This window comes from Tachyglossus aculeatus, chromosome 23 (genome assembly GCF_015852505.1).
Source record: "Tachyglossus aculeatus isolate mTacAcu1 chromosome 23, mTacAcu1.pri, whole genome shotgun sequence".
Classification (NCBI taxonomy): Eukaryota; Metazoa; Chordata; class Mammalia; order Monotremata; family Tachyglossidae; genus Tachyglossus; species Tachyglossus aculeatus.
Window position 1 is genome coordinate 3,548,387 of NC_052088.1, and position 16,847 is coordinate 3,565,233.

Sequence of the window (16,847 nt, forward strand, 5' to 3'; positions counted from 1 at the left end):
GCTATATTCAGTTTTGCTGGAGTGTTGGCTTTACATCTTGATGAATCCCCCTTTAAGACAAACTCATCCTGCAGCAGGCATACCTTGACCTGCACTGCACGCTGCAGTAAAATTGTTTCTTCTGACATCACAATGCATCCTATCCCAAGAGACCTCTCACTGGATGAAATTTTCTAATTCCATTAATCAATTAATCAATGGTATTTATGGAGCACTCACTGTGTGCAGAGAACTGTACTAAGCACTGGAAGAGTACAACACAACAGAGTTGGTAGTCACATTCCCTGCCCACAATGAGCTTACAGTATTGAGGGGCAGAGAGACATTAATGAGAATAAACAAAGTATAGCTATGTACATAAGTGCTAGGGGCTGAGGGTGGGATGAATACCAAGTGCCTAAAAGTTACAGATCTAAATCAATCAATCAATCAATCGTATTTATTGAGCGCTTACTGTGTGCAGAGCACTGTACTAAATGCCTAGACAACGGACAGAGATGGGGCAAAAACAGAAGGGAGCCGTGTTTTGGGTTTTTTTTTTAGGACAGGGAATACATAAGCTTGCTTGAAAGCAGTGGGGAAGAAGCCACTGGAAAGTGAATGGTTGAAGATGACCATCAAGGAGGGAAGAAGGGAAGGAGCAAGTGTTTTAATAAGGTGTGAAAGGATGAGTTCAGAGGCTCAGGTGGAGGGGGGTTGATTTTGAAATTCCGTAACAACCTTCCAGCCAACCCATGTAGTGAAAACATAAAGAGACATTGTCAAGGAATGGGGAAACTCTGGTTCCCCAGTGTGAGCCAGTTGAGTACCAGGATATTGGAAGAACTGTGTTTGTGCATGTAGCAACAAAAATCAGATGAGTACTACAGCATGAGCTTTGAAAAAAAAACAATCCTTGCATTAGAGGAATTGTTCTATTCCATTTCTAAATTTCGATATACAAAAATATGATACGGTCACATACTACCAGCACTTAATCTAACTGGCAAGAGATGGGAGCCAACCTGAATTTTTTCCTCAATGCTTTGCCCAAATCAGGGTCTTGCCTAACAATATTATAAAACATGATCTCTCACAGCAAGGGATTTGAGTCCCCTCAATATTTATAATTGTGCTTATTACTTTAGCATCTATGTTAAATACTGTATATGCACTGCAATAAATATAATGAAATCACCTCAGACACAGTCACAGGGAAGCACAAACCCAGAGAGATCAGCAAACGTCTAGGCTGTTATGCCTAATTTTTGAGGAGAGATGGAAGATAGGGAAGGACTTTTTTTAAAAGTTGAATAGAAAGTAAATCAAGTCAGAAAATGGTGTGATTTATGCCAATAAAAATCTCCTTCCAACTCCACCTAGTAAACCCCTCTTCAACTCCCCACACCTGACTTCTGTCCCTTCCGTCCAATGACTATGAGCCACTTATATGACTGGGATGATGTATGTATAGTTAATTTTGTATCTACCCCAGCACTTAGCACAGTGTCTGGCACAGCATACATGCTCAATGAACACCATAATGTCCAAACAACCAACTCATCTGTACATACTCGGAGGCAAATGGTTGTTTATATGTTTATGATCTTGGCTGTTTTAATCACTTTTCTTCATCCTGTCTCCTTCAGTAGAGTGTAAACTGAAGGGCAGAGACATTAGGTCCTCCACTTCCTTGAAAATTCCATTTGGTACCTACCCCACAGTCCTTCCAAATAATATGTGCTCAGTTACTGTTTGTGAGTGATTTTGTCTCATCTCTCTTTCATTCAATGCACATATGTAATCTATCACCAAATTCTGTCAGTTCTACCTTCTCAACATCGCTAAAAACTTCTTTTTCATCCATGTAAACTGCTACTACTCCCATCCAAGCACTTATCCTATCCCACTTTGAATCAGCCTCCTTGTGGACTTCCCTGCTTCCTTCTGTCTCTCACCAGTTCAGTCCAGTCCATACTTCACCCTACCCCACTCTGCTGCCCAGATCATTTTTCTAAAAAAATTCAGTCGATGTCTCCCCACTATTCAAGATCCTCCAATGGCTGCCCATCCACCTCCACAAACAGAAACACCGTACCATTGGCTTTTACAGCACTCAATCACTTCACCCCCTCCTACCCTATCTCCCCGATTTCCTCCTACAGCCCAGCCCTCATGTTTTGCTTTGCTCCTCACTGTACCAAGATCTTGTCTATCTTCATTCATTCATTCAATCGTATTTTGCCACCGACCCCTGGTTCACATTCTGCCTCTGGCCTGTAACTCCCTCCCAACTCATATCTGACAGACCACCCTCCCCACCTTCAGAGGCTTATGCAAAGCATATCTCTTCCAAGTGGACTTCCCTGACTTAGCCCTCATTTCTTCTACTCCCTCTCCTTTCTGCATCACCCTTGCTCTCAGATTTGTACCTTTTATTCACACCCTACCCTCAGCTCCACAATACTTACGAACATATCTGAAATTTATTTTAATGTCTGTCTCGCCCTCTAGACTTGTAAGATCCTTATGGACAGGGAACATTTCTATCAACTCTGTTATTTTGTACTCTCCCAGTGTGTAGTACAGTGCTCTCTGCACATGGTAAATGTTCATTAAATATGGTTGATTGATTACTAATTGTGAATTCTTGGGCTCAGAGTAAATTATTATTATTATGGCATTTGTTAAGTGCTTATTATATGCCAAGCATTGTTTTAAGTGCTAGGGTAGATACAAGTTAATCATGTTGCCCCAAGTGGGGCTCACAGTCTTAATCCCTATAGTACAGATGATGTAACTGAGGCAAAGAGAAGTTAAGTGGCTTGCCCAAGGTCACAGAGCAGACAAATGATGGAGCCAGCATTAGAACCCACATCCTCTGCCTCCCAAGCCTGTGCTCTTACCAATCAGTACAGGACTAAATATCCTCAGTCTTCAGAAAATGAAAATGTATCTTTTATTCTTGCACTTCCAATAATTTTTTCAATATTAAACCATATGCTTTTTTCTTTGCATGACATTGCCCTGCCCTTTCCGCTAATATTACACTATCCTAATTTATTTTAATAGCAGTCCGGATGGAAATGCCGGTAATCATTTTCTTATCTTTCTTAAATAGCCTAGCAAATAATTTTCACCGCAAAAACCTCAACATAATTTTACAGACAAGCTTTTATTGAACTCTCAGTTCCTAAACTCGATATTTTTTTATTGCACTATGATTTCATTCTAATTTTCATTATGTTTCAAAATACTGGTTGAGGGTAAACAGAAGCTTTGCTTTGACTAATCTGAAAAGAAAATTCTCGGTTATTTACTCAAATGTGTTGGCTCAGTAGCAACTCAATTAGCTTTGACAGTTTAACTTGAAAGCGGGAGAGCTTTTGGTTTTAATCAGTTTTCTCTTGGAACAAATGGATCACTACAACTTAACCTTCAAGTTACTCTATCATCCAAAAGTAACTCATTAAATCCCACAATAATAGGTCTTAATAATTATGAATTCTTTTGGACATGTATAAATTGATAGACGCTTGGCTATGAATTCATTTGATCTCAGCGTCTTCAAACATACATGTGAAATTGTTGCCAGGCAGAGGAAAAACTCCTGACAGAAATTTGGGAAGAAAGCAGAGAAAACCGTGAGATATACTAATTGAGCAGAAACTTAAAATTGCCTTACCAAAGCCACGGATCGAAGGCCGGCTGAGAAGAAAAGTTCAAAGGCTACCGGAGCGCGAACTGAGCTGAACTTTGATTAACTACGGGAACTACAGTTCTTGTGTATACATGACCGACATCTTAAACCACTGACTTCTTCCCCTCGGTCTTCAACCATGCCACGTCATCCCAAAGCTAAAAGCACCCCTGAACCAAATGGCACCACCCAGCTAAATCCACACCCCGCTCATTTCAGCTCCTACCCTACATATGGATTGTAAACAACCGGCTGCCTCTGCTTCCTCTCCTCCAACTCCATCCTTGATCTTCACAAGTCAGTTTTTGCCACATAAGCCCACTGAGATCACTCTCTCCCAAGTCACCAATGACCTTCTTCGCAAATCAATCAGCCAGTCATATTTGTTGAGCACTTACTGTGTACAGAGCACTGTATTAAGCACTTGGAAAAGTACAATATAACAATAGACACATTCCCTGCCCACAAGGAGCTTACATTCTAGAGGGCTGTAAACTAACGTCTTGTTTCCTTCCTAATACTCCTCAGCCTTTTGTCTGCCTTTGACACTATGGCTCCCCCTCTTCTCCAGGAAACACTCCATGACCTCAAGCTTTCTGATTCCATCCTCTCCTGATATTCCCCCCACCTCTATGGCCAATCATTCACAGTCTCTTTGGCCAGCTCCAGAGAAAAAGTAGTGTGGCCCAATGGATAGAGCACATGTCTGGAAGCAGATGCAAGTTAATCTTATTATTAGTTAGATCCACCTCTGCCTCCCATTCCCTATTGCTTAATCCCTCACGGCTCCTTCTTTTCTCAGTCACTCCCTTGGGGACCTCATCTCCTTCCACTGCCATCTCTAACCAGATGTCTCCCAAATCTACCTCACTAGTCCTGACTTCTCTCATTCACTGCAATCTCACATCTCCTCCTGCCACTGGTATATTTCTACATGGACGTCCCACTGGAACCCCCAGCTTAACACGTCCAAAACTGAACTCCCTCTCTTCCACCTAAATGTTCTAGACTGCAACCTCCTTGGGGGAAGGGAATGTGTCTACTAACTCTGCCATACAGTACTCTTCCAAATGCTTAGTATAGTAAGCGCTCAATAAATACCACTGATTGATTGCTTTCCTTTACCCAACTTTCCCATTCATCACGTTAGGCAACACTAACAATCCCTCAAGCCCCTAACTTGGACAATGTCATCATCGTCTCCTTCTCTTTCCATTCCTATATTCAATCTGTCAACAAGACAAGTCAGCTCTTCCTCCACGATTTCCAGAATCCTTTCTCCCCATCTAAACTGTCACCACACTGATCCAGATATTTGCTCTATCTCAACTTGAGTACTGTATCAGCCTCCTCACTGGTCTCCTTGCTTCCAGCCTCCCCCCTCTCCAGTCCATACCTCAATCTGCTGTCCAATTCATTTTCCTTAAACATTGCCTGTCTCCTCCATCCTTGAAAATCTTCACATCAAGCAGAAACTAGTCATCACCGGCTTTAAGATGCTCAATTAATTCGCTTCTCAATTTATCCTCCTTTTTCTCCCACTCCACTCCACACTGCATGCTTTGTTCCTCTCAGCCAAACTCCTCACTGTTCCCGGTGCTCATTTCTCCCACCACTGACTTCTTGTTTACTGTTTCTTTTCTGCTGGAACTTCCCCTTTCACTTTTGACAGACCACTGCTCTGCCCACCTTGAAAGCGCTTTGGAAATCACATCTCCTCCAGGAGGTCTGACTCATCTCTTGCTTCCCCACTGTGGGGAATCTAGGATCTAGGCGAGCACAGGAGACACTGAACTGGGTCAGTGGGGAAAATGGACATGGGGGAAAGGGGGAGGGAGTTATGTTTATTTGGAGTAGGAGTTAGGACGCATTTGCTTAGTACGAGCGGGTCTGTGGCTAATAAAGGGGCATGATCTTCACCGTTTCAGCGTTCTGCCTTGGGGACTGTGCCAAGATTGGTGAACTCTGGCATGGGGGTCCAGGGAGAATCTTCAATAAAGGGAGGCCTGCTGGGAGGAAAAACCTTGCTGTGTGATTCCTTTGATAGCTGGGGTTCTTGGCTGAGGGGGATGGTGAAAGAAACCTTTTCTCAATGAATATAATTAAAGCAAGAGCCTCATTCACTGTGTACGGAGCTTCATTCAGGCTTTTAAGCACTTATGTTGTCCCTCACTAGTGTAATATCCACAAGGTACAGTTAATTCTCCCAAACGATGGGTTTTCACTGAGTGCTTTGGATAGAGTGTGGTGGTAGAATGAAGGAACATTCTCCCAGTAATCTCTAACTGTCTGGACGGAGTACAATACTGGGTCGGACAAAACAGCTGACCACAAGTCCACAGCAACACTCTCAAGAAGTGACTGCCAGAGTGTGAGTTTTCTGTCAAGAAGTCAAGCTCCGTGCTTAAGGAGAACTGCCGCAGACTAATGATGAGCGATGGAGCAGAGCTAGATGTCCAAGCGGGATGGAATTTAGAAGGAAGAGAAAAGCCACAGGTTAGTAGCACAATATTTAAGGAGGACCGCTCCTTGTCAGTAATCGCTGCCTTGTTAAATGGTAGCTAGGTGACACAGCGCTTCAGACTGCTTGCATTTATTGGCCCCTATAATCACCTACAGTTAGAAAACAACACTTTAGGACAAATGAACAGCTAGGCTAGCAAAAGACAGGGAGATGAATTTCAATAGAAAAATGTGCCCAGATTCTCCACTAACCCTTGTTGTGCCTTGCAGGTGTAAGCAATCATCCCACCCACTCAGAGGAAGGGGAAAAGCTAAATGGAGCAAGGAAGGAGGAAAGGCAAGGAAGCAGGCTATAAACATGGAAACTGGAAGGGCTGTACACTGAGTGGAAGAAAAACCACAGAAGGAGACTGGAAGAACAGTTGGGAATACATCTCAATCCATCAATGGTACTGATTGAGTGCTTCCTGTGTGCAGAGTATTCATTCATTCATTCAATTGTATTTATTGAGCACTTACTGTGTGCAGAGCACTGTACTAAGCACTTGGGAGAGTGCAATTCAACAGAGTTGGTTTGCACGTTCCTTCCCCACAGCGTGCTGAAAATGCTCTTTCCAATGGAAGGATAAGAAAAGAGAGGGTCATGGTCACTCAGAGATATATGATCTGGGAAAGACAAGGTCCTAGAGTGCGGAAAGCAGCGCGGCTAAGTGGAAAGAGCACAGACTTTGGAGTCAGAGGTCATGGGTTCAAATCCCAGCTCTGCCAATTATCAGCTGTGTGACTTTGGACAAGTCACTTAACTTCTCTGGGCCTCAGTTACCTCATCTGTAAAATGGGGATTGAGACTGCGAGCCCCCCGTGGGAACAACCTGATCACCTTGTAACCCCCCAAGCCCTTAGAACAGTGCTTTGCACATAGTAAGTGCTTAATAAATGCCATCATTAACCACAGGCTGAGCTACACCCAACAAGTTTGGCTACTTACACTGCCAGGTCCAGCTGCAATTCTACACGTAAGGAAGTGTGCCAGCCCTGTTGCAGAGAAGGACAGACACAGTGGACCACCCGTGCTGCCTTCCAATGGCCCGAGGAGATCGAATCCGTGGCAGGGAAGGGGGGATACCCCTCTGAGATACAACGCCCAGGCCCTGGCAAACGGGAATTTCAGCATCAATGGTGTCTTCTTCAAATACAGAAGACAACTACAGATCCTTATATAGTCGCTGGGTAGCACACTAAGATTTACCTATCCCCATCCACCCCCAAGTGACTCATTCAGAACAGAGATATAAAACAGGCATCAATCTGGGTTTGACAGCAGAGTTGGAAGGGGAGTCAGAACCTCAGCACATTACATACAGACTCAGCCCCTCCAACCAGGCCCCCATTCGGTCTGTGTGGATGTTTCAATTTAAAACAACTATTTGAAAAGTTAATTAAACAAAACACTCTCTCAATTACCCTTATCCTTCATGCTCTGTTGTTGCTATGTAGACTTCAGATGGTATCTGTCCAGCCTAGCTGAAATTCTTCCCATTCTTTGCATGCTGTGCTTCATGGTCACCCACACAACCCTGGCTCTCTTACCCATAATGAGCCTGCATGAAGGCTCCGACCAAGCTTCCGTGAGAGAGAATACGGGGACCCAGATATCATAAGACATGAATCACACTTTTCATTTTTAATCAAGATTTCTTTACGGTGTCTCTAAATACACACTTGACATTTAATTAAAATAGCTACTCTCAATAGAGGTTACAAAATTTGAAAGTGAATTTTGAAAACTGGCATTAAAAAAAATGTATGCATGCTAAAATATCTCTTGTGGTCCTTTTTCACACCCTCTAAATTGCAAGCTTGTTGTGGACAGAAGACCGTGTCTACCAACTCTGCTATACTGTACTCTCCCAGGCGCCTAGTACAGGGCTCTGCACAAATAGTAAGCACTCAAAAAATACCTCTGATTTATACAGATGAAACCCTGGTTTCAAATGACCACAATATGTAACATTCAGAGCTCCGTCATGCACTAACTGCTGAGATAGGTTAGAATCTGTGACTTTTGGACATTTGAAATCAGCCCCACTCCCAACCCATCAGTTATTACATATCTTTAAATTATATATTATAAATTATTTATTCATATTGTCTGCCTCCCCCTCTTAACTGTAAGCTTGTTATGGGCAGGGAACATTTCTGCTAATTCTGTTATATTCATTCATTAATTCAATCGTATTTATTGAACATTTACTGTGTGCGGAGAACTGTACTAAGCACTTGGGAGAGTACAATGCAACAGACACATTCCCTGTCCACAACAAGCTCGCAGTCTAGAGGGAAGAGACAGACATCAATATAAGAAAAAATTACAGATATGTACATAAGTGTTATGGGGCTGGGATGGTGGGAGAACAAAGGGAGCAGGAAAAGTGGGGGGGGGGGGCATAGTTAGGGAAGGCCTCTTGGAGGAGATATGCCTTCAATAAGACCTTGAAGGTGGGGGGAGAATAACTGTCTGTCATATTTGAGGAAGGAGGGGGTCGGAAGTGAGGTAGCCGAGATCGAGGAAAGTGAGGTTAGCATTAGAGGAGCAAAATGGGTTGTAAGAAGGAGAGTAATGAGGTGAGATAGGAGGGGGCAAAGTGGTAGAGTGCTTCAAAGCCAATGGTGAGGTGTTTTTGCTTGATGCAGAGGTGGACAGGTAACTACTGGAGTTTTCTTGAGGAGTGGGGTGATACTTAGAACAGTGCTTGGCACATAGTAAGCACTTAACAAATACCATTAATATTATTATTATTATTGTTATTATGTCCTGAACATTTTTGTAGAAAACTGAACTCTCTCAAGTGCTAATAAGTACAGGACTCTGCACAAAGTCAGAGCTCAATAAATACGACTGATTGATTGATCTGGAAGCCCTGCCCAGTGTTACCTTTAATCACTGTGGGGAATTCAATTCCCACCCCTCCCTGCACAAAAATTGAATGCCAGATCCTTTGTGCTATTCAAAATCAGCAGAGAAGCATGGCACAGTAGAAAAGGCTAGGAAAACCCCGCCTTTCTACCTAGCTGCATTCTTTTCCACTTTAAGATGAAATGGAGAATCCCCCATTAAGCTGCTGCCCTGATTCCCCTCTCCAACACCTTCCTGAAAAAAAACTGAAAACCAGGTACCTTGCTCTATTCCAAAGCAGCAGAGAATCGTGGGGTCATAGATAAGGCTGCTAAAATAGAGCTAAATTATCTGTCCTCCTATCCCACTCCAATTCCGGGCTGGTTCCAGTTGTCCTCTTCTCTCCCTGACCTCCATCTTCAACTGCTCCCTCTCTAATGGCTTCTTTCACACTGCTTTCCAACATCCCCTCTCACCCAAAAACCCACCCTCCAGTTATGGCCCCATCTCCCTCCTACAATCCCTTTCCAAATTTCTCTCTTCCAACTCTCTCCCTGACCCCCTGCAATTGGGCTTCCACTGTCTCCATAAAAACTGTGATCTTCAAAGTCACAAGTGACCTCCTCCTTGACAAACCTAATGGACTCTGTTCCACCCTAATCCTTCTAAACCTCTCAGCAGCTTTTGACACTGTGGCTCACCCAGTTCTCCTGGAAATACTATCTGACATTTGGTTTCACTGACATTATCCCCTCCTGGTTCACCCCCTACCTCTTTGGCTATTCCTTCTTGGTCTCTTTCACCAGTTCCTTTTCTGCCTCCCACCTCCTAACAGGGGGTCCCTCAAGGTTCAGTTCTGGATCCTGTTCTAGTCTCCATTTATACCCACTCCTCTGAAGAACTCATTCACTCCCATGGCAACACGGATGATTCCCAAATCTACCACTTCAGCCCTGAACTCTCCTCTTCTCTGTAGCCTCATATTTCCTCCTGCCTTCAGGACATCTCTATTTGAATGTCCTGCTGACCTCTCAAACCTAACATTTCATTAACAGAACTCAATATCTTTCCACATAAGCCCTGTCCTTCCCCTGACTTTCCTATCACTGAAGACAGCACCATCATCCTCCCTGTTTCACAAGCTCACAACCTTGGCACTACTCTTTGCTTTACATATAATAAGCACTTAATAACTGCTATCATTATTATTATTATTACTCTTGACTCATCTCTCTCATCTGATCCACCTATTCAGTCAGTCATTAAATCCTGTTTGTTCTTTTTTCAAAACATCCCTAGAATCTGCCCCTTTCTCTCCATCCAAACTGCTGGTCCAAGCACTCATCAAATCCCATCTCAACTACTGACTGCATCAGCCTCCTCACTGACCTCCCTGCCTCCTGTTTCTTCCCACTCCAGTTCTTATTTCACTCTACTGCACAGATCACTTTTCTAAAAAAATTTTTTAAAAAAGCTCTGCTCACCTCTCCCAACTCCTCAAAAATCTCCAGTGGCTGCCCTTCCATTTCCACATCAAACTCCTCACCATAAGCTTTAGGGCACTCAATCATCTCTGTCTAACCCCACTTATTCTTGCTCCTCTCCCACTCCCACCCACCATGCACACTTGGCTTCTCTAACACCACTTACTCTACCTCAATTTCATCTCACATCTCACATCCTCCCTCCCACCTGGAATACCCTTCCCCTTTAAATCCAACAGACCACCACAGTCTCCATCATCAAAGCCCTACCGGCTCCAGCCTTCTCTGACTAAACTCTCATCTTCCACCCTTCTGCATCTTCTATGAACTTCTGTCTGGACGCCCTAAGCACTGTGGTGTGTGCCCATCCCACCCCAACAGCATTTATGTTACATACACATCCTTACAGTCTACTGTTTCCTCTACCCTTCATTTATTTTAATGTCTGTCTCCCCAACTAGCCTGCACTATCCTCAAGGCAAAGGCTGTGTCCACTCATTCATTCATTCTATTGTATTTACTGAGCACTTACTGTGTGTAGAGCACTGTAGCAAGCGCTTGGAAAGAATAATACAGAAAATGCAGTACAGAAAACTGTATCTACCATATCTTTTGTACTCTTTTTTTACTCCCCCATACACTAGTACAGTGCTCTGCACCCAGTAAGCACATAATAAATACCATGGAGCAACTGACTCAATAGTATCTATTGCTTAATAATAATAATAATTATGGCATTTTTTAAGTGCTTACTATGTGCCAAGCACTGTTCTAAACACTGGGGTAGATACAGGGTAATCAGGTTGTCCCACGTGGGGCTCACAATCTTAATCCCCATTTTACAGATGAGGTAACCAAGGCACAAAGAAGTTACGTGGCTTGCCCAAGGACACACAGCAGACGAGTTGCAGAGCAGGGATAAGAACCCACGTCCCCTAACTCACAAGCCCACATTCTTTCCACTATGCTGCTTCTCTACACCACCTACTACAGTGTTGATCACAATGAAGCACTATCAGATGATTACCAGTTGTTATTTGCATCTTATAAATTGCTGGCAAACACTAGACAATTTACTATATAAGAAAAGCTTTCCAGAAGTTTTTCAAAATTTCTACATATTATGAAGCTTTAATATATGCATTACTCGGTTTTCATGTGGAAATACTATTACAGAAAGTGGGTTTGGGCAATGAATTACAGTCCTGACCTAATGTGAAGTAAAAGCCATAGAAGAATAATTCCAGGACATACATTTTAAAAATGCAATGTACTGAACCTGAATCGCCTCCAACAGGTAAATAAATCAGGCAGCTGGGGAAGTTACATGAACTCCTTCAGGCTGGTACGAATTAATACGTTCAGTCAGGAGACCAGGTTCCCTCTCTTCATTGTGAGTGTGGCAAAAAAATAGGGTCAAGGATTTCAGTTAGGATGGGGCCTGGGAAAGGGCAGACATCATAGAAGTAGCAGTCCAGAAAGCCACCCTTTCAGGTCTTTTCAAGCAAAACAGGTAACTTTCTGGTCTTGTCATGATCCTGGGATGAATGAAGCAACATGGCCTAATGAAAACAGCATGGGCCTGGGAATCAGAGGACCTGGGTTCTAATGCTGGCACTCCCACGTGTCTGCAGTATTACCTTGGGCAAGTTATTTAACTTCTCTGTTACTCGGTTACCTTTACCTGTAAAACGCGGATTAAATCCTACTCCTTCCTATTTACATCTGTGAGCCCCATGTGGAACAGGTACTATATCCATAACTTGTATCCACCCCAGTGCTTAGAACAATGTGTGGCACACAGTGCTTAATAAGTTCCATGATTTTCTTAGTGAAGCTCACCACTTGGTGAGTAGACTTGGTAACTACGGCCAAGGAATCAAGTGAGATCCCTTAAACAAAGAGCAGAGAGAAGAGGAAAGAAATGTGATTTTGCAAAGTTGCTAGAGAAGCATTAACAACTAATTATTAGCAGTAGTCTTGAAATGGATGACACTGTGCTAAGAAGTTTCCAGAGTTTTGAGAAAACGAGGAGCCAATTTTTAATTTTGTGCACAAGGACTACTTAGGGTAAGGTCTTCAAGTGAGTGGGGTCCTTCGCCCGGAGCACAAAAGAAAAATGTATCTAGAGCTGGCTGCCCTCTGACTGGCTCTCTCTTCTCAACACCACTTCTATTCCTCTCTCACCAACTCCTATGCCCTCAACACTCATCAGCTTTTTCCAAACTCTTTAGCTCCCTCTTAGAGGCCTCAGCACCCCCTCCACCTTCCTCCTTAGCCCCCAGGTGACAAGGTCCCCTACTTGGCTGCTGAAACCGCAGTCACTGGATGTGAACTTCTTGAGGTCTCCCACTGCCTCCTCATCACTCTACTACTCCTTCACTATCTCAATGTCGCTTTCCAGCTACTGCACAAGAAAAAACCACCCACCTGCTCTCTAAATCCACCTGCTTTACCTGCTATAGTGACTCCCTTCTCGCCTCCTAGACACAATTGCTTCCACTCTCCTCCCCTACCTCACTGCATTTTCTAACAACTCTCCCTCTGATAGCTTCTTCCCTTCTGCTTTCAAATATGTCCACTATCTCTCCCATTCTACAAAAGGCACAAAAGCTTACTAGCTCCAGTTACCACTTCAAAGCCCTGCTCCGATTCCTAGCCCAACTCCTGGAGAGGCTCTCATGTCCCCCTACTGCTTTAATTTCCTCTCTGGCAATGTTTTGCCAGATGCATGTCAGTAAGGGTCTCTTCCCCTTCCCTCCATTGACAGGACAGCCTCTAGGGTCACCAATGCCTGCCTTATTGCCGAAGGCTATACTCTGTCCTAATCCCCTTTGACCTCTCAGCTGCCTTTGGGGAAATAGATCGCTGACTTCCCCTTGCAACAGTGGCAGGCCTCGGTTTTCCTGAACTGGTATAAACCAGAGCCAGCTTCCTACCTCTTGACTGCTCCTTCTGTATTTCTTCTGCCAACTCCACTTATGTTTCCGGTTCCCTAATTCTGGGGAGAGAGTTCCACAAGACTCTACACTGGCTCCCCTACTCTTCTAGTTTTACAGGACTTGACTCTCTTGGGTGCTCACATGGCTTCGGTGTCCACCGCTCTGCAGATCTAGTCCTCTCGCTTCAGGGTCATCTTGACTTTGATGTCAGGCCCACAGCTCAACCTCAACCTGTCTAAAATCAAACTATTATCCTCCCCCAACTCCTGAAGTAATGCTCCTAACTTCCCCATCTCCCCCAGTAATATCACCATCCTCTCTGTCCTAGGAGCCCTCAACTCCACACTACCTTTCAGGACTCATGATTAACCTCCAGCCAAAGCCTTGGGGTCTCCAAGTCTCCATCACTGGGAGGATGTTTAATTTTAATTTACAACAGGAGTCACCCTCATCAGCAGCAGCAGCATCCTTCAATGGATTTGGGGATTTATTGAATGGCCTGTTTTGGTTTTGATTAGCTTTAGCGATGATTCTTTTTTATGGTATTTATTACATGCCGACTACGTGCTAGGCACTGTACGTGCTAATAGATAATAATAATAAAGTAGATATAAGGTTGGACAGAGTCCATGTCCCACCTAGAGGTCACAGTCAAAGCCCATTTTAAAGATGAAGGAACTGAGACACAGAAAAGTTAAGTGATTTGCCCAACTGACTTGGCAGGCAACTGGTGGAGTTGGGATTAGAACCCAGGTCCTTCTGACTCAGAGGCCCATGCCCTATCCCCTACACCATGCTGCTTCTCATGCTCTTCCTCTCTCTTTGATCCCCTCCAATATGGCTTCTGCCCCCTTCACTCCACAGAAACTGCCTTCTCAACGATCAGAAATGATCTCTTCTTGCCAAATCTAATGGCTTCTACTCCACCCTAATCCTCCCCAACCCCTCAGATGCGTTCAACAATGTCGATCACCCCCTTCTCCTGGAAATATTATCCAAATCTTGATTTTACTGACACTGGTTCTCCTCCCATCTCCCTGGCCAAACATTCCCAGTCTCTTTCACACACTCCTATCCAGAACAATCACTCTCCCTACCTTAGAAGCCTTGCTCAAGGCACATCTCCAAGACGCCTTGCCTGACTAGGCCCTCATTTCCTCTTTTCCCACTCCCTTCTGCACCACTATTGCACTTGGATTTGCAGCCTTTATTCACCCCTCCCTCACTTCCACAGAACTCATTTTATATTTATGTATATTAATGTCTGTCCCCCACTATAGACTGTAAGATCACTGCGGGCAGAGAACATGTCTACCAACTCTGTTGTATTATACTCTCCCAAGTGCTAAAAATACACTGCTCTACACACTGTAAGAGCTGAAGAAATATGATTGATTAATCCTCTTGTTCTTACTGTATGTTTGAAATCTGGGTTTGCCATGAGATTACGAACCTGGAGAGGGCAGGAACTGCTTCTTTCACATTTTCTCATATTACCAAATTGGTAAATGCCTCATACGGGAATCTGTTCACAGATGACAATCACTAAATACTGAAACTACTTGTAGTTTGGCAGCCCCCTTTTCAGCTTTGGTCAACTTAGTGTTCATGTGAAAAATGGTCAGTGATTTCACTGTTATTAAATAGACATGTATTTTAGAAAGTGACTAGATGGTTTGATCACTTTTAAATGCATCACAGATTATTTTTCCAGGGGACTATATTTTTCTTTACCTGGTAGACAGTCTGGAGTTTCCTTAGGTTAACCACACCACCACTGATTATTTTTTTGTAACACCATTTTGGTGGGACTCTTCACCCCACAAGTTTTTACTGTTGTTAACTTGCAGAGCGATGCAGCGGCCCAAAACCATGTAGCCTCACAAAAACCACATAAGAATCTTAGATTACACAAACACGCGAAATTGCTGTTCACCAAATCCGAAAAAACCAAGTCAGGACACCTACTGAAGTTTGAATATGGCAGATTCAAAACAAACAAAAGGCAATAGTTCTTCACATTACAGAAGGCCTGCACACTGAAATATGTTAAATTGTGTAATGAAAAAACATAAGTAATAATAATAATAATAATTGTGGTATTTGTTAAGCGCTTACTATGTGCCAAGCACTGTTCTAAGCACTGGGGGGCATACAAGGTAACCAGGTTGTCCCATGTGGGGCTCACAGTCTTAATCCCCATTTTACAGATGAGGGAACTGAGGCACAGAGAAATTAAGTGATTTGCCCAAAGTCACACAGCTGACAACATTGCCAAGATCCGCCCTTTCCTCTCCATCCCAACCGCTACCCTGCTCATTCAAGCTCTCATCCTATCCCGTCTGGACTACTGCATCAGCCTTCTCTCTGATCTCCCATCCTCGTGTCTCTCTCCACTTCAATCCATACTTCATGCTGCTGCCCGGATTATCTTTGTCCAGAAACGCTCTAGGCATATCACTCCCCTCCTCAAAAATCTCCAGTGGCTACCAATCAATCTGCGCATCAGGCAGAAACTCCTCACCCTGGGCTTCAAGGCTGTCCATCACCTCGCCCCCTCCTACCTCACCTCCCTTCTCTCCTTCTACAGCCCAGTCCGCACCCTCCGCTCCTCCGCCGCTGATCTCACCGCACCTCGCTCTCGCCTGTCCCGCCATCGACTCCCGGCCCACGTCATCCCCCGGGCCTGGAATGCCCTCCCTCTGCCCATCCGCCAAGCTAGTGCTCTTCCTCCCTTCAAGGCCCTGCTGAGAGCTCACCTCCTCCAGGAGGCCTTCCCAGACTGAGCCCCTTCCTTCCTCTCCCCCTTGTCCCCCTCTCCATCCCCCCATCTTACCTCCCTCCCTTCCCCACAGCACCTGTATATATGTATATATGTTTGTACATATTTTTTTACTCTATTTATTTATTTAATTTATTTGTACATATCTATTCTATTTATTTTATTTTGTTAGTATGTTTGGTCTCTGTCTCCCCCTTTTAGACTGTGAGCCCACTGTTGGGTAGGGACTGTCTCTATATGTTGCCAATTTGTACTTCCCAAGCACTTAGTACAGTGCTCTGCACATAGTAAGCGCTCAATAAATACAATTGATGATGATGATGATGACGATAAGTGGCGGAGCTGAGATTAGAACCCATGACCTCTGACTCCCAAGTCCGTGCTCTTTCCATTGAGCCACAGTGCTTCTCAAGTAGTAAGCTTGGAGAAATGTATGGCTGAGCTGCACTATCAGATGGAAAATTGGAGCTGTGATGGGATAGTATACATTACAATGGATGTCAAGGAGGAAAAGCAAACAGGGATCCTCCAAACTTCCCGGTGCCACTTCTGGCCTGGACATACCATTGGTCTGACCCAGTGGGGGTATCTCTTATGCAGT

The 16,847-nt window shown here is 44.0% G+C and overlaps 1 protein-coding gene across 6 annotated transcripts in view; it reads right to left on the reverse strand.

Annotated features, from left to right (window-relative positions):
- FUT8 (fucosyltransferase 8) overlaps nucleotides 1–16,847 on the reverse strand; it is a 392,751-nt gene that overhangs the window by 219,142 nt on the left and 156,762 nt on the right. Inside the window, exon 1 of one of the 6 annotated variants that reach the window (XM_038765690.1) lies at nucleotides 5,076–5,092. The exons of the other annotated variants lie outside the window; for them this stretch is intronic. The gene's annotated coding sequence lies outside the window, so the exon portion shown is untranslated. Of the gene's footprint in view, nucleotides 1–5,075; nucleotides 5,093–16,847 lie in introns of those variants that run through there. 6 annotated transcript variants of the gene reach the window in all.